The sequence below is a fragment of the Heptranchias perlo genome, chromosome 1, assembly GCF_035084215.1.
Source record: "Heptranchias perlo isolate sHepPer1 chromosome 1, sHepPer1.hap1, whole genome shotgun sequence".
NCBI classification, from domain to species: Eukaryota; Metazoa; Chordata; class Chondrichthyes; order Hexanchiformes; family Hexanchidae; genus Heptranchias; species Heptranchias perlo.
In genome coordinates, this window is record NC_090325.1 from 87473785 (window position 1) to 87501423 (window position 27639).

A 27639-nucleotide genomic window follows, 5' to 3' on the forward strand; every position below is an offset into this window, starting at 1 on the left:
TCTCAGGATGACAGCTTTCCTGTTCCCGCCCCTGCCACACCGCTAATGACCCTGTTGTTACCTATCGGCCAGCCAGGCCAGACTGCTGCAGCCCATGCTGAGATGGTGCAGTCTGAAGCCGGTCCCTCCCGGCCCAGAGCTGATCGAGGTTGTCCTCCAAGGCCATCTGCATGCTCCTCCATTGAAGGCTAGCAGCCTCCCACCACCCATGCTCCAGCCACTGGGGAAGCAGCTCGTAGGAGCACTAGGATAGGTAAAGGCACACGAACAACAGGCACTAAGGGAATGCACAAGGGTGAATAGTTCTGTTATGTTTGCATAATTTCATTTATTCATTGATAAATGAGACTTTGATTTTGCATTTAGTGGTGGTTTTTATTTACGCAATGAGCTGAGAGGGAAACCAACATGTAATCAGATGGAGGGCGATTTGATTGTCTTGTGGGAGCGGAAAGGTGGGGAGTGTAGGACTGTTGGTGAGTTGGGAGATGTAGTTCACATTATTGAAAGCGGGCATGGATCAGGTGAGCACGCAGAGCCCTTGCAGACAAGGCATGTGGTTCCTGTTTCACCCTTGTGTCTCCCTCCACTTCCTCTACCGGCTCCACCCCCTACTCCTCCTCAGCCTCTTCCTCCTCCTCCTCCTCCTCAGCTTCCTCCTCTTCCACCTCTGGCTCAGGGTCTTCTCCAATCATTGGTGGCAAAGGCTGGTCCCTCATGATGGCGAGGTTGTGCAGCATGCAGCATGCAGCATACCACCACAAATCTGCCCACCCACTTAGGGGAGTACTGCAGGGCTCCTCCAGGCCGCTCCTGGCAGCGGAAGCGTTGTTTGAGGAGGCCTATGGTGTGCTCCACGATGTTGCATGTGGCAGCATGGCTCTAATTAAAAGGCCTGCTGTGCACATGTGCGTGGGTTCCTGACCGGTGTCATGAGCCATGGCATGAGGGGATAGCCCTTGTCGCCCAGCCTTTGACTTACCGAGTCGAGTGAAAGATAGCTGGCACTTTGGACTGCTGCATGACGAAGGCGTCGTGACTGCTCCCAGGATAGCGGGCATCGACCTCCAAGATGTGATGCATGTGGTCGCACACCAGCTGCACGTTGAGGGAGTGGTAGCCCTTTTGGTTGACGAAGATGGCTGAGTTGATGTGCAGGGCATGCACTTGGAAAGCTACTTCCTGAAAGAAATTGAGCTCGCTGTTCAGGCATGATTGTCCCCTTCTGAATCTATATTGGTTACTATTTACCAGGTTATTATTATAGAGCTACTCCTCAAGTTTTCTCCTGATGATCAACTCCATTATTTTACACAGAATTGAGGTGAGAATGTTGGGCCTGTATTTACCTGTAATAGAAAGAGAAAATGCTGGAAATACTCAGCAAGTCAGGCGGCACCTGTGGAGAAAGAAACAGAGTTAACGTTTCAGGTCGATGACCTTTCATCAGAACTGGAAGAAGTTGAAGATTTAACAGTTTTTAAGCAAGTACAGAGCCAGGGAAATGTTGGAGGAAGGGGAGGGGAGGAAAGAACAAAGGGATAGGATGGGCTGAACAGAGGTGTTCAGCGAAGCGATTACCCAATCTGCGTTTGGTCTTCCCAATGTAGAGGAGACTCCATCATGAACAGTGAATACAGTATACTCAATTGAAAGAAGAACAAGAAAATCACTCATTCACCTGGAAGGAGTGTTTGGGGCCCTGAGCAGTGGGAAAGGACGAGGTGAAATAGCAGGTGTTGCATCTGCTCTGACGATGCCACCTTCCACACCAGTGCTTCCCATATGTCTTCCTTTATCCTCAACTGAGGATTCTCCTCCACTGTAGTTGACCGTGTCCGTCCCATTTTCCGCACTTTTGCCCCCACCCCTTCCCCTCCCTCCCAGAACCATGATATGATCCCCCTTGTCCTCACCTTCCACCCCACCAGCCTCCACATTCAACATATCATGCTGCACCATTTCTGCCACCTCCACCGCGATGCCACCACCAAACACATCTTCCCCTCCCCTCCCCTTTCAGCATTTTGAAGGGACCATTACCTCCGCGACACTGTGGTCCATTCTTCCATTACCCCTAACATCCACTCTCCTTCCCATGGCATCTTCCTGTGCCATAGCAGGAAATGTATCACCTGCCCTTTTCTTCCCACCTTCCAGGGCCCCAAACACTCCTTCCAGGTGAAACAGCGATTTACTTGTACTTTTTTCAACTTGGTATATTGTATTTGCTGCTCACAATCCGCTCTCCTCTACCTTGGGGAGACCAAATGCAGATCGAGTGATCACTTTGCTGAACACCTCCACTCGTCGCTTGCCATTTTAATTCCCGGTCCCACTCCCATTCTGACCTCTCTGTCCTCGGCCTCCTGCACTATTCCATTGAAGCTCAATGGAAGCTCGAAGAACAGCACCTCATCTTTTGTTTAGGCACCTTACAACCTTCTGGACTCAACACTGATTTCAATAACTTCAGATTATAACAACTGCTCCCTTTTTTTTTGGACAGCAGGTTCTGCTGTTGCCATTTACAGCTCCTCTAAACCTGTCTTTTGTTTCTTTACCTGTCCCATTACCACCCTCCTTTCCTTGTACCATCATCCCTTTTGTCATTTAATCACTCCTGCCCTCCACCCTAACAGAGACCTTCCCTTTTGATTTTTCCTCCCCCCCCCACTTTAATCTGGCTCTGTACTTGCTTAAAAACTGTTAAATCTTCAACTTCTGATGGAAGGTCAGTAACCTGAAATGTGAACTCTTTTTCTTTCTCCACAGATGCTGCCTGACTTGCTGAGTATAACCAGCATTTTCTGTTTATATTTCAGATTTCCAGCATCCGCAGTATTTTGCTTTTGATTCTGTATTTACCTGTGTCTGTTTTATCCCCTTCCTGAATATAGCCTACTTCCAATCTATTGATACCTCTCCAGTGTCCAGTGACTCCATCGTAGCCAGTGCCTTGCAAATCTCCTCTTTAGTCTCCTTCAGCACTGGGATAAATACCATCTCTCCCAGGTGATTTGTTTCTTTTGAGCCCTTTTATCCTGTCTTGGACTTCGAACACATTTATATCAAAGTTATTAATTTTACTTTGGTTAATTCTATTTGGGGAGGTCATGTTGGTCATATTGTCCCTTCTGAATACTTGGAGGAAGTAATCATTCTGAATATTAATTATCTTGTGCTCATCCTCAGTTTCATTTGCATCTTTTATGGTTTTCATCTCTTCTCTGACTGCCCTCTTAATGTTATAGAACTGAGAGAATTTCTTATTTTGCTAGGATTTTTTCTAGTTCCCTGTTTGCCCCTCTGATTGCCCTTTTAACTCCTTTATGCATTTTCTTATATTCCTTCCTGTGAACCCCCTTCCACTTTTTCTCTGCAAGATTTGTAATGGTTGTTTTTTTCCTTTTAATGTTCTTTTTAATTTATTTGTTAATCCATTTTGGATCATGTTCTTTGGTTTGAGTTTATTGGTTTTCGATACGTGTTCATGCTGCATTTTCAGCATGATTGAGGTGGGGGGGGGAGCGTTTCCTCAAAGTGAGTTATGCTATTCCTTTCTCTCTCATGTGTTTCTCTAGCTTCCCCTTAAATGCATCTATTCTAATTGGGAATGGCGGACTTGTTAGCTAATTACTTTGCATCAGTATTTACAGTAGAGGAAGAGGATAGCATCACACTCCTGACTTGTGCCTTATAGATGGTGGAAAAGCTTTGGGGAGACAAGTGGTGAGTCACTCACCGCAGAATACCCAGCACAGGGCATTAACAATATTTTGCAGATCTTCCCTGCCGATCCACCAGAGCAATGGGGGCAGAGGAGGAGGAAGGTAATGATAGTGGTCAAGTGGACGATGAGGACCAAGCAACCCAGGAGTTGTTGCTGCATTTTACTGCTATCTCTGAGGACAGAAGCACATACCAGACCTCTATGCCAATGGAAAGTTTGCTAACTCTACCATTTCTCTGAGGTGCTCCTCAGTTGGGTTTTTATGACAATCAGACAGCTTTATGGCTGCTTTACTGGTCCCAGCTTTTTATTTCCAGATTTTTAAAAACTGAGTTCAGATTCTCAAACTGCCATTGGGATTTGAATTCACTTTCTTTGGAATATTAGTCCAGACCTCTAGATTACTAATCTAGTTATAGTCTGGTAATATAAGCACTACACTAGTTGGAGGCAGGTTTGAGACTTCTGATCATTACTGTCATTGTCTGTGCCAGCGCTATGTTGGATATTAGTTGTAGGTGACCTAGCAGCAGATGGCTCAATTATGTATCTAGCTCTCTGCTGACCCAAAGACCGTTAAATCAGTTCCCTACAATTGTTGCCAGGTAGGTGTGCCAGGGCCTACAGATATGGTTAGTGACAATTTGCTGGCCATGGACAATCACTCTGATATATCTTCTCTCATACAACAACAACAACAACAACAACAACACCAACAACAACAACAACAACTACTACTTGCATTTATATAGAGTCTTTAATGTAGTTAAACCTCCCATGGCGCTTCACAGGAACATGACATATTGGCCTGTGAATTGCTCTGAGCGGTGAACGGACAGCGCTCGCCACTCCATAGATTTATACTCAAGCACAAACTTAGCGTGGGATTTCGTGCGGAAACTTTGAATGATCAGCCGAAAGCAGTCCAGCATTAACTCCCAAGAACCTAGGACCTGTAGGAGGGGTAAAAGGATCGATCTCTCCATTCAACCAATCAGATTGCAGCATCCTTGACATGCCGCGAAGACTCAAACCCAGGAAGTGAAAGCTAGAACAGTAAATTTATTGTTAGAGACAGTGAAATAAAGAGAGGGTAAGATTAGAAGACTGAGATAAAAGAGACAGAAGGAAAAAGTTTTTAAATATGTTTTAATTTTTTAATTTTAATTTTTTTTTTAAATGTCCAAAAAACTATTAAAATCATAAGCAATGAGGCTCCACAATTTTAAAAGTTAATTTTTAATGCCAGAGAGGTTGTTTGGAAGTCATTAATACTTACCACGCTGTAAAAACTTAGCTGAGACCTAAAAATTCCTGTTTTGTGGCGATATTAGTTCATTTCCAACTGGGAAGTGCAGCAAGTTGGCGCTGGTCCAGTGATTGCAGCTGCAACCTCGCTTTAACACAAAGCTGACAGATCACCGGTGAACCCGGAAGAGCAAGTTCCAGATTTCCGCGTCCGACCGTGTATGTGCGGACGCCAGAACCTGTTCTTTGATTGCGCCATTAATAACGGTGAGAGCTGTTAGGCTTACTGTTATTTTAAAAGCAATTTCTGACCCAATGTGATTTGGTGCTTCAGTAGACTCATTCAACAGTGCACTTTGTCAAACCTCCAGAGGTCGTCTTTGTGCCATCAGGTATGCCGTTACATCCTCCTTTGGGATTTGCAGCATGCATTAATCCTCTTCCAAAGTGAGGTCTGTGCACCACCATCTGTAGATGTGGGTTTGAAGTGTAAGATACCCTTTTCTTATATACGTATATATGTAGGAATAGGATTTGGTTTAATCTCATATGATTATGGTTTTTGCTTTCTTTTCACTTATAAATAGCTTGTAGACTTGTACTGTAGCTAGAAATAATAAAATGGTTAAGTTGCTCATTCCCAGAATTCTTCAAACAATGGATGATATTTAGCAAGAAAAAGTTTTGTCAGCAAGGAGTGATCTTTTGTTAGCAAGAATGCTGAATAAGGGGTCAATGGTGTCCCAGATACGAGGGTAGCCTAAATCACAAACAAACAGGACAATGATCAACAGATCAGTTAGGAAACTGAAAAACAATTCCTTTTAATGGATGGCCGTGCGTGACTATAGCCCTGTAAAGACCTTAAGCTTTTCTTCACAATTCGTAGAGAGAGACAAGAACGAGAAAAACGACGAAGGTTATGTTCTCTATCCAGAATGAAGGTGGGTAATGCCGTTTATTTCTCTTTATGACTATTGCTTAAGACATTGAGTGTGTCAAGACTTGGTTGAGCTCAATAAGGATTATTTGCAACCAAAATTGGTGTCAAGTCCAAGAACCTTACAGAAGGTATCAGCACCAGAGGACAGAACACTTTAAATGTAGCCTGACCTGACTGGCATCCATCAATAGGTCCTCCTTTTCCTCCTCCAAAAAGCTCAGATATATAGGGATTCCCTCTGGGAAATCCATTGATGGCACTCAAAGCAGTTGTGGGAAAATAACGCAACATAATAATTAACACAAAGGCCATCATCAAAATCTAAATGGCAGCAGAATTTTTTTCTACGAAAATGACTTTAAAATTGCTAACTGAATGTTCTCACAATGCCCTTTCAATTAACTTATGTCTACAGCTGATTTCCCCAGCAACCATGGATGGTCATTATTTATGAGTTTGCTATGCACCTGACATTCTTATGGTTGAAATTTGCAAAGTAGCATGCAGGATGAAATGACATCGTCCACTTTCATTTTAGTATTTTAATTAAAACCGTGCCTGTTTCAGTCTGGAATGCTGTTGAAAATGGATGCGATGTACAAATGGGACAGTCACTGACAAAACGGTTCTCTGCCCCTTTTTTCTTTCCATTATACCCCGTATGCACCAGTTTATTGGGCATAGCAAAATAAAAATTGGGGCCATTATATCAGTTCAGCCATGGTTTACAACCTAGCACCTCTGAGTTCATTCTGGCCTATCCCATTGTCGCTGATACTTCCTGCTGGGAATTTATGCCAATTACCCTAATGTTGAATAGCTAGTCAGATATATACAGATGTTGTCCTTGTTCTGACATCAATAGCATGGGCCATAAATTTCCATGAGGGTTCTCCCAATCTCCTGCTGTAACTTTGGCAGGAGATCGGTGCTTTAACCTGCGATAAATTGCGGTCAGCTGGATTGGGTGGCTTTAGGACGGGTAAGTAACCTGGACGATTTTAACTGCCCACGTTTCCCATCTGGCGGGTAGGTTCAAAATCACCCCCTGTATTTAGAAATGCTGTCAGTTACAGAGGAGTCCAATGAGAGAAATATTTGGGTACGAATGAGTTAGATTCAGAAACTGTGTGATGAATCTTGAACTCAACACAGTGATAATGAGAGTAAGAGCAAAACATGGAGGCACAATATGTTTGCAGCTATAAGGAACAAGAGAGGAAAGTCCACAATAGCATGAACAATAGTAGTGATAGAATTGCCAGAAACAAGAAAGGTTGTGATGAAGAAAGTGAGGTTAGAGGCTAGGGATTAGTGAAGTGTTGCCCATTGAACAACAATCTTTTTCTTGTATCTTATTCAGGAGTAGAAGAGAGGTGTTAGAAGGACCTTTCCAGATTCTTCCAACACCTCTCTTTTATTCCTGAATTTCTTCTACTCCTGAACAGGCCTGAGGCCTACATTGTGCTTGAGGCACTTAGTATGTCCCAGTATGGGAGATGAGCACAAAGAGAGCTTGAATCTTGCACAGAGGCGGCGAACTAGTCTCATTAGGCCACAGACTCTGATGTAAATTATTGCAACTGCAGCACATGTGCTGATGAACAGCACCCATTCCAAATGTTTGGAATGCGCACTAAGGGAGAGGCTGTGTTTTTAAAGAAAAAAAGCTTTGCCACCCCTTACCCCTGGCACCCCATGCCCCCAGCCCTATAGCTGGTGTCCTTCCATGCTGTAAAATTGTCTGGGAACAATGGGAAGCCAGCAGGTATAACTGGCTGCTGGTGTCCAAAATTGTGACCCTGGAACTCCCAACATGTCAAGAGTGATTTGCCAAAGGAATTGCTCTTACATTATCTGGCAAGGTAAGTTTATTTGTGCACAGGCAGCTATGTCTGCTCAAACATTTGCTCCTCAATTTGCAACTTCATCTGTAAGCACAGTTTCAACCTCCACAGCTCTGCCTTTCTGTCTCCACTATCCATGCCAAGGCTGTTACTATATTTTCTGATTGCCTGTCTGACATTGAGTTCTGGATGAATCAAAATTTCCTTCAGCTCAACATTGACAAAACTGAAGCCATCTATTTTGTCTCCTGACAGCACCTGAGTCCATCAATGTCCCTGGTAGCCGTGTCAGGCTAAATTAGAGGTAAGCAACTTCCGAATCCTGTTCAATTCCATGTTGAGTTTTAACTTAACTTCCAGTCTGTTGCCAAGACTGCTTCCTTCCACCTCTGAAGCACTATCTGCTTCCCTCACAGCTACTGAAACCCCTATCCACATCTTCAACACCTCAAAGATGAACTTATCCAACACTCTACCTAATGGCTTCCCTACCCCCATCCCAAGTCAAACTCCACAACCTGTGTCTTCTCCCACCCACACTAAGCTTTTCAAATCTATCACCCCGGTTCTTGACAAGTTTCACTGGCTCTGTGTGCCCCACAAACTCACTTCAAGACCTTCGTCCTCATTTTTGATCTCTTTCACAGCCTTGCACTATCCTATCTGAGCAATATCCTTTATCTGTGCATCCCTTTATAAATCCTCCATAAGAAGAAATAAGAGCAGTAGGCCACATGGCCCCTCGAGCCTGCTCCACCATTCAATAAGATCATGGTGATCTTCAACCTCAACTCCACATTCCTGCCCGATCCCCATATCTCTTGATTCCCCTAGAGTCCAAAAATCTATCAATCTCAGTCTTGAATATACTCAACGACTCAGCGTCCACAGCCCTCTGGGGTAGAGAATTCCAAACATTCACAACCAGCTGCGTGAAGAAATTTCTCCTCATCTCAGTCCTAAATGGCCAACCCCTTAACATGAGACTCTGCCCTCTAGTTCTAGTTTCTCCAGCCAGGGGAATCAGCCACTCAGCATCTACTCTGTCAAGCCCTCTCAGAATCTTATATGTTTCAATGAGATCACCTGTCATTCTTCTAAACTCCAGCGAGTATAGGCTCATTCTCCTCATGGATGTCATGAACCCATGGCAGCATGGATATGAAATTGGCTAAGTGACAGGAAACAGAGAGTTGTGGTCAATGGTTATTTTTCAGACTGGAGGAAGATATACAGTGGTATTCTCCTGGGGTCGGTACTAAGACCATTGCTTTTTTTGATATATATTAATGACTTGGACTTGGGTGTATGGGACACAATTTCCCAAATTTGCAGATGACACAAAACTTGGAAGTGTGGTGTACAGTGAGGAGGATAGTGATAGACTTCAAGAGGATATCGACAGGCTGGTGAAATGGGCGGACACGTGGCAGATGAAATTCAATGCAGAGAAGTGCGAAGTGATGCATTTTGATAGGAAGAATGAGGAGAGGCAATATAAACTAAAGGGTACAATTCTAAACGGGGTACAGGAACAGAGAGAGCTGGGGGAATATGTGCATAGGTTGTTGAAGGTGGCATGGCAGGTTGAGAAAGCGTTTAAAAAAGCATACGGGATCATGGGCTTTATAAATAGAGGCATGGAGTACAAAAGCGAGGTTATGGTGAACCCTTATAAAACACTGTGTCGGCCACAACTGGGGTATTGTGTCCAATTCTGGGCACCGCACTTTAGGAAGGATGTGAAGGCCTTAGAGAGGGTGCAGAAAAGATTTACTAGAACGATTCCAGGGATGAGGGACATCAGTTATGTAGATAGACTGGAGAAGCTGGGATTGTCCTCCTTAGAGGAAAGTAGGTTGAGAGGAGATTTGATGGTTGAACCCTGTCATGTTTGAATAGCTGCCGGTGTGCGTGGCTTGTGAGTTGTGTGGCTTGCAACAGTGGTAATGTCTGAGGGTAAAAGGAAGCATCTGATTGGAAGAGTTGAGTACTGATTGAAAGAGTTTGTTAGTATGTGGATGATGGGGAGTGTAGTGCATGGAGCAGTAGATTCAGCTAGTGGTGCATTTGGTAGGAGATGCCACTTGACAGTTGACCTCACTCACCTTGACCACTCATGTCAAAGCATTGAACTTCTTCCCGCACTGCATCCATGTTTGTGATACTATGCGCCTGGCATTGACTGCGTCCCCCACTGCCTCTTAAGCGTATGTCTGGAGGGCCTCTTGTTCCCCCCACCACCCCCACCGCTGCGGATATAGGATGTCCCTCCTTCTGTCCACCTCTTGCACCAACCCTCTAGTGCATCAGCAGAGAAACTTGGTGCACGCACTCTCACAGGCCTGGTACCAACTCGGATCAGCAGATTGGTGAGGTCTGGCAGGCAGATTGGATGATGTGGAATTTAGTGGTGCGCAACCTTTATTCAATGTTTTAACGTAACTCAACAGTTTGTAAACATAGGGACGGGACCGGCATCTGTGTTTCACGTGTGCAATATCTGATCTCCGTTCAGACTCCGTGCAGATCCGTATCTTATTTTTACAAATAACAGGTACCGGCTACCTTTAAGTGACGCAGGCTGCCTTTCAGAGATACAGCAGGCCTTTAAGAGATTTGGGCTCCTCCTGCTGGTGGAAAGCACTAATGTCGTGAAGTCCTCATGTGAAGGCCTGTTTTTTTTGCATGCACGAGGTATGTTCTTTGGTAGCTCTCATGCTACCTGTGAAGGGTCAACCGGTTAATCGCACAATGCTATGCCCGCGCCCGTTTTCAGGGGGAAACCAATTTAACCCCCATATTGTTTTTCTATTCTTCCTACCAAAGTGAATAACCTCACATATGTAATATATATTATTATAAACAATATCAATTATAATATTTATTGTGCATTTAACAAAAATCAAATATAAATGAAAAAAATGACATCCTGTCAGACACCCTTGTGCATACCCTTCGTGATTACAAAACCCTAGCCTTCCTCTTCCTTCTGCTTCTACGTGATGCATTCCCTGTGGCTGCAGCAGCGGTAGTGGCAGGTTGCTCATGTTCATGCCCTGACTGCTTCGGTGCTTTGGGCCTACGCCCTCTTGGTTTTGGAGCCCCTGAGGGCCCCTCCAAAGACCGCTCCACCTCCACCTGCACCTGTGCAGGGGCAGACCCGACCATCTGGAGAGGAGGTAGCATTGCAGGTACTGGTTGAAAGGGGGGAGGGGGGTAACGGGTGAGACGTGGGAGTGCTTTGAGTGGTGTCCCCACTTCCATGTCCCCTTTGGCCATCATCCCTCTCCTGGACCAGGTCCAAAACTTTTTCTTTACTAATATTAATTACTTCAAATTCCTCACTCTCATTAAAACCTTGCTTCCCCACTATTTCTGGTATTTTTTTTGTGTCTTTTACTGTGAAGACAGACATAAATATCTGTTCAACATTTCTGCCATTTCCTTAACCCCCATTATAATTTCTCTTGTCTCAGCCTCTAAGGGACCCTCGTTTACTTTTGTTACTCTCTTCCGTTTTATATTTCTTGCTAGTTTACTTTCATATTCTATTTTCTCCCTCTTTAATCAATTTTTTGGTCATCCTTTGTTCGTTTCTAAAACTCTCCCAATCCTCAGGCTTGCTACTCTTCTTGGTAACATTATAAGCCTCTTCTTTTATCCTTAGCTTCTTTAATTAGCCATGGATGGATCACTTTTCCAGTGGAGTTTTTATTTCTCAATGGAATGTATATTTCACTCTTCTGTCACCAGATTGGTACTCCACTTCGGAGGTCTCTCTTTCAGCAATTACGAATTAGGAATTGGTACTTCCCTCTGGCTCCAAATGCTTCCTAAAAGCCCTTTTCTATGATTATGCTTTTGATTTCCTCCCCCACCCTCTAAATGCTGGTCTTCTTTCCAACTCATTTTCACCTTTCTACCTTATTGAGCACTCTGTGAGGAGCATTATATAAATACAAGCTTTAGTCTGTGGAGCTATCTTCCCAACAATGCTGTTACCTGTACATCTGTCCCCATTACTACAATTCAAACATAGAATTAACCAGTTATATTTTTGCAGTGATTATAAGAGTATGAAAAGGCTCTGGGTATATCTCCTTTTCAACAGCTGGATGTCTGACATGTGCAGAAGCCCATCATAGTGCTAAATAATGTCCAAACTAAGCTACTTTGCCTATAATGAAATACACACTCTTTCCCCATGGGAATGCATCCCACTTAATTAAGCCCAAGGAATTTAGCTACACATTAGCATGAATCAAGACTTAGGGTTTCCCAAATGTGCATTGAGATACTGCTGGAATTTTATCCATTAAATCTAAGCAATTTACCAGCAAAAAGCACTGGTAAACTTCCCACTGCTTGTTTAGCCAGACTACCCATTAAGACATTGGCTTTTATAGTTACCTGGAGGTAGATTGGAGTAATCCCAGCCTCCAGTCCATCCCTTGAGACCCCATAAATGAACCAGGCTGGGTGGTCAATCATCATTAGTGTAGAGCTGTCAATCTGCCAGGCTCAGATATCAGATATCAGATTATTAAGACTCAGAGGATTGATTTGCTTCCAATCTTCCATCACCAGGCATGTCATTTTAGAGCCAATTTGATCCAAAAGAAACCTTGCTTAATCCCTTTCCAAGAAGGACAACTATTAGCTGATCATTGGACAACTGGCCAACAAGTAACAATCTGCCTTAGCACCCTAGCACAAATTATCTAAGTTTTTTTTTTAGCAACCATTAGGGCCATAAAGCCTGTCTTCAGTATGGTTGCCACCTATTGCATTCTGTTGGTATGTTGTCTCATATTGAAAAGTCTCAGAACTTTTTCTTCTCTTGGAAAACACACTATGTCACCTAGATAGATTTTTCAAAGGAGATAAATGGGCTGTGAGAGTATCTGTTTGTAATATCTGTCCTGGTACTTGTGGACAATCAGTATACAAAAATCGGTCTTCTCTGTAATGCAATAACTAAAGTTCTGAAGGCATTTAGCTTTAATATATCTTCCTTAGTTTTTGCCAGACTAATGAAATAAAAAGTAATAATAATTATGCTGTTACAAAACTAGAAGTAATTCCAACATGAAGGAACAACACTTCTGGGATATTTCATGCCAAAATGAATTCAAAGGTGTTAGGTTGTAAACCATTGCTGATCTATTCTAGTACTTTGAGGCATTTACTCATATTTGAAGCTTCCTATGTTCTCTTAATTGGTTAAGTGACCATTAATTGCCACAAGCATTTCAATTGCAGTTTGCAAATATGTAGCATAGCATTTATAAGTAGCAAGAATTTAATTTTCTTCAGACTTTGGGTTTAAATTTGGCAACCCAAGTGCACATAGATATAACCACTGTGCAACTTTGAATTACCAGATCACTTACTACTAACAGTAAGATTTAAATTAAACTTAAAACAAAAATTGTCTCAAATTAGCACTTAATTTTGTTGTCATTTCCTTACCCTTATTCAATTAAATGAGTTTAGAGTCCTCTGTATTTAAAATGGCATTATACATATGCACAGGAATGAACATGCCTTATGTGCACTGATAATTTGAGTCCCACCATAAGTTTAGCCACTGTAGTAAAGGATAGGACAATGTAGTTTATGTCTGTGGCTGGAACTAGTGAAAAAGAGAGTTTATTTTGGTTGTTGAAATTAAAAAGTTACAAACCTTGCAACTCGTGTTACAATGGGAGCACCTGATTCCTGCAGTGTAAGACCAGTACCTAGTAATCTAGTGGGAATAGTGTGTAGTCTCTTACTGAAGTGCCCAAGAAATCCTTAGTAATATAATAGACTAGTCTCTGAGTAAACGCATCTACTCAATCCAATGATGCAATGTAAAGTAGCAGTAGCGTGTTCCAATTATGTTTCATAAATAGCTGATCTATGGACCTTCTAAGTCAAATTTAAACCCAAAGTTTGAAGAAAATTAAATTCTTGCTACTTATAAATGCTATGCTGCATATTTTCAAACTGCAATTGAAATGCTTGTGGCAATTAATGGTCACTTAACCAATATTTCTAACAAATCACTATTTATTTATATTTGGTGTTGATTGGCAGATATAAAGGCCCTCATTTTGGAAACGTGTTAAAGGCAAATTGTGTTTAACTAACTTGATTGAGTTTTATGATGTGATAACAGAGAGGGTTGATGAGGGCAATGCAGTTGATGTTGTGTCTATGGATTTTCAAAAGGCATTTGATAAAGTGTCTTATAATAGGCTTGTCAGTAAAATTGAAGCCTATGGAATAAAAGGGGCAGTGGCAGTATGGATACAAAATTGGCTAAGTGACTGGAAACAGAGAATAGTGGCGATCGGTTGTTTTTCGGACTGGATGGAGGTGTACAGTGGTATTCCCCAGGGGTTGGTGCTGGGATTACTGCTTTTTTTGATATATATTAATGACTTGGACTTGGTTGTACAGGGCACAATTTCAAAATTTGGAGATGACACAAAACTTGGAAGTGTAGTAAACAGTGAGGAGGATAGTAATAGGCTTCAGGAGGAGATAGACAGGCTGGTGGAATGGGCGGTCACATGGCAGATGAAATTTAATGCAGAGAAGTGCGAATGATACATTTTGGCAGGAAGAACGAGGAGAGGCACTATAAGCTAAATGATACAATTCAAAAGGAACAGAGAGACCTGGGGGTACATGTGCACAAATCTTTGAAGGTGGCAGGAGAGGTTGAGAAACCGCTTAAAGAAGAATACGAGATCCTAGGCTTTATAAATAGAGGCATAGGCCCTGATTTTAGAATGGAGGCGGGATGGCAGTGGGGGGGCAAATGGGTGTGTGGGTAAACCGACTAACAAAATATGTCCGTTACGCACGTGATCACAAGTGAATTGGTGCCATTGCTGGAGCAAAGACCCAGAAATCACTAAGGAGCAGCACAGGGCAAGGCTGCTCCAAGGTTCAGCGATGCCTCGCTGCAACAACTACTGGACGGGGTGAAGAGGTGGAAGGGCGAAGTCTTTTACCCCACGGACGGGAGGAAGTGCCCTGCCTCTGCCACCAAGAAGGCCTGGCTCAAGGTGGCAGAGGAGGTCACCAGCAGCAGCAACATCTCCCGCACCTGGATCTAGTGCAGGAAGCGTTTCAATGACCTAACTAGGTCAGCAAAAGTCAGTACACTTACTGATTCTCCTACCTTCAGTGTTCCACATCACTGCCACCACCCCCACCCCCCCACCCCCAACCAACTCATTCTGCACTGCCAAGACTACTCTATCACATCACTCCCCACACTCACTTAAGGCTCATCTTCAACTTACCTTCACTTTCACTCCAGGCTCTGCTCAGCTGGATGCAGATGCTGAACCCCGGGGACCATCCTTTAAAAATGATCGAGGGACAGCAGCAAATTTGCGAGGTACTGGAACGGGTGCCACGCACACTCTCCACAATAGCGCAGAGGATAGAGGAGTTCAACTCCTGCATGAGTGGAATGATGGCACAGGTAAGGGAGGGAATCTCTGAGATACTGTCACATGGACGTGAGCAACTCTCTGAGATAGTGTCGTCGGTAAGTGCAGAAATGTCTGCGATGGAGAGAAGACTAGCTTCCAGTGAGCTTCAAGCACGGCTCACAAATGAGTCCATTCAGGCTCTGACAACAGCAGTTCGGACTCAGGGTGAACAACATTCTGCTGCCTTAAACAGGCAGGCAAATACTTTACAACTGGGCTTCCAAGGCCTCATACATGTCCTCCAAACTATTCTCCAGCAGGGTGTTAGGAGTGATGTGGACCTGGTTCAGGAAAAGGATGATGGTGAAAGGGGTCATGGAAGTGGGGACGCCACTCAAACCGCTCCCACCTCTCAGCCATTGCCCCCCTCTCAACCAGTACCTGCAATGCTGCCTCCACTCGAGGTGGCTGAGTCTGCTCCTGCACAGGTGCAGATGCAGTGGTCTTTGGAGGGGCCCTCACAGGCTCCAAAACCCAGAGGGCATAGGCCGAAAGCATCTAAGCAGTCAGGGCATGAACATGAGCAACCTGCCACTACCTCTGCTGCAGCCACAGGGGATGCACCACGTAGAAGTGGTAGGAAGAGGAAGCCTAAGGATTTGTGATCGCGAAGGGTATGCACAAGGATGGCTGACAGACTGTCATATTTTTCATTTAATTTTGGTTTTTGTTAAAGTCACATTAAATGTTATCATTCTCACCACTACAGCCACGACTTGCCCATTCTTGACACTTTTGTGATAGGGCCCTTTCATGAGCTTCACCATGAATGGCAGCACTTGATGCCACCCATTGGGTCACTTTACAGTGGGTGTATGTGTAGGTGCAGGACTGTTTTGTGCAGAGAGCGGTGGCGAGGCTGGTGATGTTGCTCATCCTCTGATGTAATGGTGAATGCAGCCATGGTGCCCCCCATCCTGATGGTGTCAGTTTGAGGGGGTCCGAAATGTTGGTAAATATGTGTGAACAGAAGAATTCTGAGTGGAAACTAAGAATTTTTAGTGAAAACACAAAGATCTCCCAGCCAAAAGTTTGTCTGAAAGAACTGAGTGCCTTGCTGCAATAATTCACCTTTTATCCCCATCTGTCAAACAAGCATTTGAATGTCCATCTGGCTGAAACATGTCTGGTAGAACATGGAGTGTTTCCCACAGCACGGGAAACACGCTGAGGATGTTTGAAAATCGGACCCCTGCCTCAATGTGCACAAAATTAAATACTCCAAGTATCTGAATAACTCTCTTAGGTATCATCCTGCAGGCTTTAATTGCCGGTGGGACTTCCGCATTTGTGAAGTGCACACGCAGCCAGATGCGTCAATGGAGAACCTGGAAGTCTGTGGGTTGGAGTCGGGTTCCCAACCCGCTTGGGATTTCCCCTATTTTTGGAGCACATCCACCCCCAATGCACCCGCTACTTCATTCTAAGTTCGAGGCCATAGAGTACAAAAGCAAAGACATTATGTTGATCCTTTATAAAACACTGGTTCGACCACAACTGGAGTATTGTGTCCAATTCTGGGCACCGCACTTTAGGAAGGATGTGAAGGCCTTATAGAGGGTGCAGAAAAGATTGATTAGAATGGTTCCACGGATGAGGGACCTCAGTTACGTGGATAGACTGGAGTAGCTGGGGTTGTTCTCCTTAGAGCAAAGAAGGTTGAGAGGAGATTTGATAGAAGTGTTCAAAATCATGAAGGGTTTAGATAAAGTAAATAAAGAGAAACTGTTCCCATTGGCAGAAGGGTCGAGAACTGGAGGACACAGATTTAAGGTGATTGGCAAAAGAACCAAAGGCGACATGAGGAAAAGCTTTTTTATGCAGCGAATAGTTATGATCTGGAATGCACTGCCTGAAAGGGTGGTGGTACAGATTCAACTGTGGCTTTCAAAAAGGAAATGGATAAATATTTGAAGGGAAAAAATTTGCAGGGCAATGGGGAAATAGCGGGGGAATGGGACTAACTGGATTGCTCTTACAAAGAGTTGGCACAGGCTTGATGGGCCGAATGGCCTCCTTCTATGCTGTAACGATTCTATAATTCTATGATTCTATGATAAGATTTGTTCAGATTCTGGTCCCAAAACTATTCCTCCCCCCATTACCCAAAGTCAGCAAGCTCTGTAATATGCAATATATGCAACGTTTTCAAAATCTGAAATCTGAGTGATATAAGTGACACAGATCATATCATTACTCTCTAATTTGCAGGGACATCAGGAAGTAACACAATGCCACTTAAAGTACCAGTTTCAAGATACATGGTTTGAGAGTTGTACCTCACCTACAGCTATCCAAGGGAGATTGTGGAGATAAATGCAAAGAAAATAGACCAAGTTCCCCATCCTCCAAAAAGACCCTAGTGTAGCTTTGTGGGATAAAACAATAGTCACTTTTGGTATCTAGTGCTGAGCTTAAGTCGTTTGAAGTTTGCCATAACATAGGCTGGGTGCAGGGTAAAGCTTCTCCACTGCACCTCAGGAAGTACACAACTTGTAGAACCAGTGTGATATTTTAATTTCCCACACCATGCATTGTTGTGGCTCCTCTGACTAAGATTTCCAAATTTTCCCAATTATTGGAGAATTATGGGCTTTTTTATGATAGTGAATTGCACCACAGAAAGAAACTTCTGGCCCATCATTCTTGTTTAGATTCAAACTCAGGCTCAACACAAAATTATTGCAATTCACTAAGGCACCATGTCCCTAAATTGAGCTTTATTGTTATTTTTTAATCTTAACTTGCCTTTGGTGCTATAAGTGTTGACGTGTGATCATTTGACCTCAAATACTGATATTCACATATCTTTAAACCATCCAGCTACATCAGCTTTATTTATAGTTTTGTGTCTATAAGCTGAAAACAAATTCAATTGTATGACAAATAGATTTTGTGTGCCTCTGCTTCAAATGTACTGATTCAATCCTTGTTATCACAAAGGAACAGGGAGGTTCTAAATCACAAAGAAATCAGTGCAGCATATTTGTATTGCTTCCTCATAAATGGTACTGTCCACATTCAGATTAAATAGAATTCCTGGGACCAAATTCCCAGGATATTTCTTCTTGTCCAAATGTTTCCATGTGTAAGTAAAGGAATTGCTGATCATGACATTAATTCTTTTCTGTGCAATTCCTGTCAAGAAAATTGAAAAAAATCCAATCCATTCTACTTAAAGGGAAAGAAATTCTAGGGGGGGGGAACTATTTTTGTTCAACATTCTCCCCCAATACCTCTATATAATTATAAAAATTTTAATGATTTACAAAAACGTCAGATATTGTACTCTTTTTCCTTTCTTCCTTCCTGGACACTCCTAGTGAAATCACAGATAGGCAGGACCCAGCTGCATCTTGGAGCAACTCCATTCATTTTAATAGTAGCTGCAACTTTGGATCAGCATTCCGAACCAATCCAACCTGTCCCGGGAAGGCACAGTAGGCCAGGATTCCCATCCCTGTTCACAATCAACTGACCTCTGCTTGAAAGTGTGCATGCATAGATGTCAGATGAGGATAAGTTTGGGTTTGGCTGCAATGCCTTTCATGGTCAATAGCCTAATGATTGTGTAGGCTCACATAATGAGAATAAACACCTGGGTGAGGTAATGGAAGGATGCTGTGAAACAATGCTCCAGTAACTTCAGGCACCTTCAGATAAAGAGAGAAACTTGGTTAGAAAAATTGAAAAGAAAAACAATTTTTTTCTGAAATTCCATGCTATATGGTTTGGCTTGAGATTAGTTATAAAACTGTTTATGCACAAAACAAGAACAATACTTTACTACCAGAAACTATGAAACCCTGAAAACTCATTCAAAATGACACAAAGTTTTCCTTAAAACAAGTCACAGATTAGACAATGTCCAATCGTGAGATTATTTACATAGAAATTTGAATCAGGGAACACTGAAATGCATTGCACAGGGCATAAAATTCTGATAGGCCTTTCTGATATGGAATGGGAAAAAGACCCTTTATCCACGTGCATTTGTTGTATTGCAGTTAACAATAATTTTAGAAATATAAATTATGCTTCAGTGAATACACATTTACCTATGGATTACAATGTTGGTCATGTTTAAAGCTCACATTTTCCATAGTTGCCATGGGCACCATGCTCTGCATGGCTGCTGCGATACATTTGTCTTCTCACCAAAATGTAACAAAGCAAACAGACCCTAACACTATCCAAAGTTTATTTCTGACATCTTTAAATTTAATATGACAGCATCTTAGAAACATTGTTGTGAAAGAGAGCAATTCACATTGAAATATTAGATGAGTGTTTCTTTTTGTTGAATGCAACAAATTATTTAATAGGGATCTATTGGAATGTATCAAAAGGCAAACATTATTTAGCTATTTTTAAAATGTAAAACATTTATATTTCTATTAAATTGGTTTACTAAAACATAATATTTGTGTGCACATTCTCTATAATTTAGACATAATGCAACTACAAACAGCTATCCAACTTATAGTAAAAGGTAAATGGCATTAAATGAATTGAAAATACAAAATAAGACATCTATCTAATATCCACACAGCAATGGAAACTATCCCAGGAATAAAGAACAAAAAACAGACATGGAGCATGTAAGTGTTGTAATAAGTCAACGCATTCACAATTTTTGACTGTTCTCCTGCAGTTTCTCTATCTTCCATGTCAAGGGAGGCTGTGGAAATAGAGGCATTTAATTATTCATGGGAAGTGTACATAAGCAGAATATAAATGACTGATCTGTATAACTTGAAGTGCTTTATATTGGCGTTAAGTGCTGTAAATCAGATTATAAAGTGGGTTAAAAAAAAACACCGAATCACTTTATTGACTACTACGTTTTGCATATCAGGTTGCTCGTTTTACTGATTATAATTGTCCAGTTATTTCATTGTCATTCATGATTTCCACACAAGATAAAACCAAGTAGAGTATAAATACTGTGCTCGATCATAACTGGTGGCGTAAAATACGGACAAATAATCTGACAAAAATTACACTATCACAAATATCACACAAACACATGTACGACAATATATAAATTAGTTACAATATGCACCTATTCAATTTGTAAACATTCTACAAATTAAAACATACATAATTGCCTATTAAATCCTTTTTAAATGTAATGAAAAAAATAAGGCATTATAAGTAAACGAGGTAGCTGTTGATGCATCAGAAACGATTAAAGGTCCCCTGGATTATTACTTGGCAAATCAAAAAAGGGAACGCTGAGAATAGGGAACCGAGTGACACAGGGTGGGAGGAATACTAAAAGCATCATACTGAGATACTGGTATCCGTGTGTTTGCGGACGAAGAGCAGTGGATGCACGGATCAGAGTCCACCAGAAGCAAATCAACACGTTTCATAAAAAAAACCACACACGCACTGTATTTAATTTAAAAACACAATCCGCGGTTTGAGGCATGACAGCGCCGAACCCAGCAATACCGCTGCACAACGGCAACATTGATGCCAAAAGACAATTGAGGAAATATTGTCCTTATCCAATATTAACAGCAGAAGAAGCAGAGAGGCGATTGGATGCTAGCGCCGTTCACATGAGCTGTGTGTGTGGGTGTGGGAAGGTGTGTTTAGCTGGGGTGGCTCTGTTTATGTGGGTGGATGGGTGGGTGTATGAGTGGGGAGGTGGGTACATTTGGACTTGCAGCGCAGGCAGGCGCTAGGACCTGAAGAGATCCTGTAGCGTTGGAGTGACAGCCCAGTATTGGGTTTTTGCAATGGACCGGGACTCGTGTGTCAGAGCCGATCCTCCAGCAATTTGACGCAGGCTATGGATAGTGTACGGTCATCACTCGGGTGCCACTATGGATCAGCATAAATTAGCGGCGCCGGAGGTTGTGTCAGCATAAAGGCGCGCTCCCGCGGCGCGGTGCGGCGCGCACTCGCCCGGCGCGCGCACACCGCTGTCGCCCGCTGCCGCTGCAGCATCTCACTCTGAGCAACACAACTTTCACGTCTCAGGGCTTTTTGTTTTCTTTCACCGGACTCCAGCTCCCGATTACTTCATCAGGAGGTTTCGAGATCCCCTCCCCTCCCCCCTCCTCCCGGGCACCCAGGTAAGAGTTTCGAGCGCACCATTCGTTTTCATCTGGAACCAGCACTCGCTCCTTCTTGCCTGGCTTCCCTCAAATGAGGAATCCCGAAAGGATATGAAACTATCTTATCCTTTGCAAATGAATTGTCTGCCGTGCGCTCGCTCCTTGCACACTGGGATCGTGTTTTGAGGCAAATGCATCCAAACTGTAACGATGCTAGCTTTTGGATCGCGCTCTGTTTATGATTTATAAACCCAGGCTATTAGATTGCGATTACACAAATGTGTAGTGCAGGTTCTGAATTGTCCTAAAGTCTTTTATGTCACTGCCGATACTGGCCTTGTTACTTTAATATTGGAACGGCTATATAATAGTGCTCTGAAATAGTGTGAGCTACTTCAAAAAAAATCTCTCTGCTTATGTAAATGTGGTTTGCTCACATCTGATTTAAAATGCACGCTTTCTAATTATTCTGAATGCATCACTTCAGCGAGAAAAAAAGCTACAGTACTTTGGATACAGCTGAATTATGGTAAAATAGGCTTTGTCACATCAATTACCGTTTGGTACTGAAGTCAGTGAAAGCAAACGAGCATGATTGCGACACTTGTAGAGGTTTATGCAGTCTTAATGTTTTCCTTATGCCTTAGCTGTGCTGTGTTTAACTTTTTTTTTAAAGGAGCAGCCATGAAGAGAAATCTGACCATGAACAAATTTCTGCCTTCAGCCCTTATTAGTCTGGCGTTGGTGGTCTCCTGGCTAGCAGGGTGAGTAGAGGAGTGATGAATATTAAACCTTTTTCACCCTTGGCTTCCTACTAACCTTTTATAAACTTCAATTGTGTCAGGCAGAAGGGAACGTGCCCAGCTAAGGATTTAAGCAATTACCATCACAAATCTATAAAATGCATGCGTGGTGTTTCTTACCACTGTGAGCAGTTCAGTGAGAATCTGAAACATATTCTTGTTTTAAATGCATTCTCTGTTCACTGGACCTGTATGCTTCAGTGTTCAACCTGCCTGTTGGGAAGGGAGAGAAAAATATCAATGTAAGTCTAGGCGTATGACCATAAAAATGTAATTTATTTTAAGCAACATGATGATACATAATATGCTTTAAATAAAAGCTATTGACACATATAGTTAATCAAGAGAGACACTGAAATCTGAAAAGTAGGGAATACCTTTATGAATAACTGAATTGTGCTTTTCTGTACAGGGGAAATGGTCATTAATGTGGCATGCATCTTGTATGAAAAGTAAGAATAGACCTATCTCACACATAGGCTTACATAGGACTGTTAATTGTAATTTACTGTATTAATGTGTAAATGACAGTAGACTTGGTTGTTTCTATGTTTCAACAAAAATAGAAAATATTGGTGGACTTGAGGCAAAAGGCTTCGTTTAACAGCTGCCATATTGAAAATTTCCCAGTTTCAAAATGGCTGGTATGAATAAAGCATGTGGTTATTTCAAGACAGTGAAAACAAGTAATTTTTCATTGAGCAGAGTTTGCTAAATGTTCAGATATTAATAACTATAATTTATAGAAAAATAATCAGGTGCTTTTCACCTAGCTTACTTTGAGAAATGAAAAACTGTTACTGATTTAAAACCTCTAGGTGGAGTCAGCACACAACTTCAGAAAAAACCCAGCAGTTATAGCTGTCCGAATGAGCAAAGGACTTACTTTTTAAAATTATGAAACCTGACTGTTTGGTTTGAATTGAAAAATATATGGTTTCGGTAAAACAATTAGAACAGATGCCCGTATCAATAGAATAGTCCGATAGTTTTACAGAAGATGTTTTGTACTATTTATTGAAACTTTTTTGAGGGCCCACTAGAATAACCTTTGACACTGCTAGTTAGCATTGATGTTTTAACATTGGCTGAGCAACACTGGTCCTAGATAAGCAGGTAAGTTTAAAAATTCATATAAATATTGTAGGTCAGGTCATCAACAGTTGGTCCCAGATTGATCAAATACTGTGCTAAACTATGATCTTTCAAAACCTATCTTGTGAACCAAATGTAAATGGCACAATCTCATGATAACTATTTTAAAAACAATGGAGGAAGAATTCTTGTTTTATACATGTTAGAGATTGTATATATAGCAGAAAGATTTCCTCTGGCATTTCTAGCAAAATCATAAATGTGTTCCTTTAGAAATAATGGTAACAGGAAATCTTTTGCTCATATAAACTATTTTTTAAATGACTATTTTTGCTTCCTTAGGTTTGAGCTGCTCAAGTTTTTGTGATTTCTCAAACAGTACCATTGAAAAGTTTCTATTATCAATGAGACAATAATGGCATTGCTGACATGGTGACCATTTTTACAGTAGGGCAATAACGCAGGGGTATCCCAGCTATGGCCTCTGGGCCATACGAGAGCTATGGGCCCTGCCAATCCAGTCCATGAAATGTAGGTAACTCAATTTTATTTATGCTTGTATTTCTTACCCTTGATTTGTCCCATTTTAATTTTGCCAGCTTGGAAGTTTAGAAAGAACTGCTCTTAATGCTTTTGCCTCATTGACAGATAAAGCCTAAATCAGATACCCAAAATCTGTTAGTATATGGAGTTTGAGATGTTTGTAAATTTAGGTAAACATTGTCTGAAACCATACATATGTGGGCTGTGAGGCTCCATGGTATGCACATAATCTTGGACACTACTGCAATAACAATATCATTACATATGTTTAATAAAATAAAGAGGATCGTGTTTATAATTTTCATTGCTAGTTGATAACACATGTAGTTGCCAGTCTTCCAAATACAACTATTTCAGTAGGAGTATATGTACAGAATGTCAGTTAGCTATGTATCATAATCAAAGATATATTTTTTCCTGTACCTTATATAAATAATTCAAGCACCAGCAGTGGAATTGTGAAATAAAAATGGAAAATGCTTTAAATGCCTAGCAGGTCAGTCAGCATCTGAAAATGAAATACAGGTTAATGTTTTGCTTGGGATGCTTTGTCAGGACTGATGCAGAGGAATTATGTTAGATTTCTCACCATGACAGGATTTTTGATCTCCTTACATATCACAATTAGCAGCCTGAATTACTGGTGACATTTAAGTCTGTTAAATGTGCAACAGGACTAGTTTGCGCTGTGAGTTTTTCACTCGCAATTACCGTCGTAAGAAGAAAGGCCTGTGTTAGGACTTCAATTATATTGAATGCTGTGCATAGAAGCCAGCTGTAAAACCCATATTGAATAATTCTGCCCTTTTGCCGTGATAAATAGCATCAATTAAGTTTAATATAAATTTTGCCAACATTTATGGAATATAATAAATGCAGAATTAGTTAAATTATAATACTTACCGGAATGATGGTTGCAATATGAGGCCAAAGAATGACCAGAATTATCAAAATGGGTTAATGTAAGTGTCAAAATCATTGTTTTGTGGAACTCTGCTGCAGTCGTTCATGCCCAACATAAGGCATCTACCCACTGAACCTGTGGGCGAAGCAAGCCTGTGTCTCGGCATACATCGGTGCCATGCCAAGCAGCACTCTCCATTCTTTTTCTCTTTACAACCTTTTTAACGTACAGCTTGAAATGATATATTCAACATGATCAATATGAACAAAATCTTGCAAATATGCCACAAGCATTCATCATTGTTACTCTCTTCCAGGAGCTCATCATTATTATTTTCTTTGCAAGCAGTAGATTGATCAGCAGCAGTCTAGAGTTAAAATCTGGAGTACACAAAAGTGTCCTTTCATATAAGGAAAAATATGGTTAATAAAAAGAATTAAAATATTGTACAAAAATATATCTTGCAAGTGCCAGTTAAAATTAGTTCTGAACTTATCATTTGCAATTTAACTTTAAGTGGACTATGATGCCTGTGGTACGACTGGTCAAAAATAATTATTGACACATGTTGGTCGATGGTATTTTCTCGAAGTCATGAGCTCGCTACTGAATGTCACTGAGCAATGAGAAAAGACTAATGCTATTAAGTTTATATGACATCTGGTGCCCCTCTTTCAATCAGGCTTTGAAAGAAATCATTTCCTTTTGGTGGATTGATAGGTGGTGAACCACAAGAATTGAAAGTCAAAGCAAGTTCTTATTTGTCAAGATGATTGCATTCATTGGTGACAATTTATGTAATTAGATTATTTTGAGCCCTCCTTTCAAAAGAAACAAGTGCCGATCACTTTTAGTAACATTAGTGTTATATCAAATGTAACTTGGAAGTGGGTGTTATAAGGATGCAGTGTAACTGTTATCAAACAACAACAATTTACATTTATATCGCACTCCTACCAGAGGATTACACTGGGACTTCTTTTTCCTTTCACGCATGTTGTTATATTTAAAAACATTTCAGAGAGATCTTGAAATATAGGAACAAAATTTAAAAAAATACATGTAACGCTTCCACAGTGTCGCTGCCCGTTATCACTATAGCATGTCTCTAATGAATATGAGCTGTTGGGGGTCATGGGGGGTATAACCAAGAGCCATTGATTCATGGTTTTCATAAACAAATGCTTGGAATTGTGGAATATGACCCAAAACACTGGTAAAAGTCCCAGAAAATCCCATCCGATGTAATAAAAATGGAATTTGACTTATTTATTCACCATAAATGAGTGGGCCTAATTGTAAATGGAGGGAAGCACCGAATGCCATTTCTTAAACACCGATAAAGACTCCAAAATTCCATGTAATAAAAATGGAATTTGACTTGTAAAAAAAAAGTGGCCCTTGATATAGTCCAATAATATACATGGGGCAGAGCAATTATTTTATAATTCCTATCCGTAATAGCTAGGAATCCTGTGAGGTCCTGTACTGTAAAAGTGAAATACTTTGACATTCTTACATTGTAAAAGTTCAAAACTTGCAAGTCTTCTAACACTTGGCATTGATTTAACATCAAACTTACAACATCAAATTAATTAGTCACAAAATGACGATACAGATGTTAAAAAATGTCAAAAATTCATTAGCCTGTAAATATTGGATGCCTGTCAGTGAATTATAATAATCTGTGATGAAGGTAAACCACTTGAGTTTCACTTTCGTAGTTTATGATGACATTTAAACCCCTTGATTAGATTACTATCTCATAATTCACTAACAGATACCCAGTATCCTCTGCTTAATGTATTCAAATGGACGTGTTCTGAAATAATACCTGGATTGTACAGTACATCTGTGGAACACTGAACATCCAGACATTGCTGATCCAAATATTTAAACCAGTTATTTAAACCTTGCAAGTGCCTGTTATATGGAATTACATAGAATGTACAGCACAGAAACAGGCCATTTGGCCCAACAGATCCATGTTGGTGTTTATGCTCTACACGAGCCTCCACCCTCCCTTCTTCATCTAACCATATCAGCAATTGCAAGAATAAACAAACAACACATGCACAGTAACTGCATGAAATAATATCACAGCCCAGTCTACATTCCACATTGTCTGTGCTGGACACTTTCTGCATTCAGAGCCGTGAAATGGTGAACTCATGTGTTGAGCACAGTAAAAGTAAATTTCCAAATATAAGCTGGATATCTATGAAAAACTGACAGACGTAACAGTTAAATAAAAATAGTAAATGTGTATGATACTGCCATCAAGAAAATACCATGGCAAACTACAGTCATTTTTCCAAATTACAGAATCATTGCAATGAAACACGAGACGTCATGACCAATTGTTGATGCAGCATCAGGTCAAACATTATGGTTCTGTTCTGTACAAAAGAGATTGCATGGCACACCAGCCTGTGCTGTTGTTATCTGTGAAAGAGCCAGAATTCTTGATGAGAAACGGTATTGGTTTGAGCCCAGTTGTGACCCTGAGGCTTCACTGCTTACATGGGTTGTTTCAGTGAATCAGGGAATATCGCAATATTCATGAGCCATAGTTTGATAAGGATAATTCTGTCTGGACACAGCAGACATTTGAATCTTTCCTATATAAATTGAAGGTATGACTGAAGTAGTATAGACTGACACTAGAGTGGGCCCATAATGTATATAACACAGGTCTTTATTGGGAAATGTTGCCAAATAAAATGGATTTACACACATGACCTTAAATTTGTTATGAAAACCTATACTCATGGTTGTTTGGATTTGACCTAAGTTATTGACTAGCACATAGTTTTGTAGTTGCTGACATATTATTTTACAGTAGGTCTTCCAGTGGTGCTTCTTTGAGATATAAATACTAAAACTATACATCGAAATTACAGCACAGAAACAGGCCATTCAGCCCAACTGGTCTATGTCGGCATTTATGCTC